The sequence below is a fragment of the Myotis daubentonii genome, chromosome 12, assembly GCF_963259705.1.
Source record: "Myotis daubentonii chromosome 12, mMyoDau2.1, whole genome shotgun sequence".
NCBI lineage: Eukaryota > Metazoa > Chordata > Mammalia > Chiroptera > Vespertilionidae > Myotis > Myotis daubentonii.
The window spans coordinates 26,056,637-26,058,431 of NC_081851.1; the positions used below are offsets into that span (position 1 = coordinate 26,056,637).

Consider the following 1,795-nt stretch of genomic DNA (forward strand, 5'->3'; position numbering starts at 1 on the left):
GAGACCCTTGTCCTAACATTTGTACTGTCAAATTAACTCAAACAGAATCTGCAGGCTTTGGCTAGAAATAAATGACAAAGATTTATTCAAGGGACTGGGGTTTGCAAACCAGAAACACAACTAGGCAATACCCAGAATGTTCCAAGGGAGAAAGCAAAGCTAAGAATCGTTATAGTAAGGAGTACATTCTTTCCTTCCAATCCTAAATACAGGGAAGACCATATGTCTTAGTATTCTCCCTCCTGGAGGTTTGCACATCCTTGGAGCCCCTGGGTGGAAGAGGTTGACTAATCCAGTTTGTCTGTTTCTCCTTGCGTGATTGCAGCAGCCTGTGGAGACTAAAGTAATGCATTTCAGCAGCTCCAAGAGCAGAGTAGTCCTGGCTCCAGTGTCCCGAGGTCCTGATGCCTATCAGATGATGAACAGAGCCTAGCTCGGCCAGCATTCCCCTCCCTGTACCCCCCACGCCCGCCACCCCCGCAGAGAACGGTGCCAGGGGTGCTAACCGAAAATGGGCAGCACGGGAGGACTTGTGGCAGGGATCATAACACTCAGGTGTTACTCTGATCAGAAAATGTCTTCCCTCGAGCCGGAAGGAAAGCACTCTGACTGTGGGGTCCATGTGCCAGCCAAGCAAGGATTTGATCTCTACACGGATGAACCTGAGCAAGAGGACAGAAACAGCTGCCCAGGGAGAGATGGGACGGCATTTGAGGATGTGTATGAAGTAGACAACAGTAAACACTTAAGTCAGACCTTCACTTCCTGCTGGATTTTAGCACAGTTTCCCCTAGGCTAGTAGATTCAGTTCTCCATTCCCAGTCTGAAGATGCAGCAGATTTTGGTACAGATGTGATAAGTGCAACTGGAAATGCTGGAGAAACTCATCAGTGCCTTAGAAAAGCTGAAATAAGATACAGGCCCAAAGTGTACCTCATGAGGAAAAAGCCAGAAGGCTTGCGAATGACTCTGGTGGACAGGCCGATTGCGAGGCCAGAGAAGAATATAAGCTTCGAGCTGAGACTCTCTACCTGGCTGTCAACTTCCTGGACAGGTTTCTTTTGTGCATGTTTGTTCTGAGAAGGAAATTGCAGCTTGTAGGAACAGCAGCTATTCTGGCTTCGGAATATGAAGAAATATCTAGCTGAAGTAGACGAGTTTGTGTAACTGATGATACACAAAACGAGAACTATTTTGTGGAACACCTTACTGCTCCTGAAAGTCCTGGCCTTTTTTTTTTTTTTTTTTAAATATATTTTTATTGATTTCAGAAAGGGAGAGGGAGAGAGATAAAACATCAATGTTGAGAAAGAGTCATTGATTGGCTGCCGCCTGCACACCTCACACGGGACAGAGCCCACAAGAGGGCAGATGCCCTGACAGGGAACTGAACCCGACCTCCTGGTTCACAGGTCAATGCTCAACCACTGAGCCAATAGTGTTTGGTGCAAACACTATTTTTAAAGTGGATTTTAGAGAGAGAGAAAGGAGAGGGAGAGAGAAATATCTATCTGCTGCCTCCATTAGGCACCCTGATTGGGATCAAACCCATAGCTAGAGCATGTGCCCTGACGAGGAATCGAACCCTAGGCCTTTACGTTTACGGGACAACATTCCAACCAACGGACCCACACTAGCCTGGGCTAAAGTCCTAGCTTTTGATCTAACAGTGCCAACTATCAATCAGTTTCTCCTTAAGGAGGCAAAGAGTGTGTGTCAAAACTGAGAACCTGGCCAAGTACGGAGCAGAACTGAGTCTACTTGAAGCTGAACCATGCTTCCTCCTCCTCCTCCT

The 1,795-nt window shown here is 47.0% G+C and overlaps 1 pseudogene; it reads left to right on the forward strand.

Annotated features, from left to right (window-relative positions):
- Positions 1-346: 346 nt before the first annotated feature.
- LOC132213940 (cyclin-A1-like) lies at positions 347-1,542 on the forward strand (annotated as a pseudogene).
- Positions 1,543-1,795: the final 253 nt, after the last annotated feature.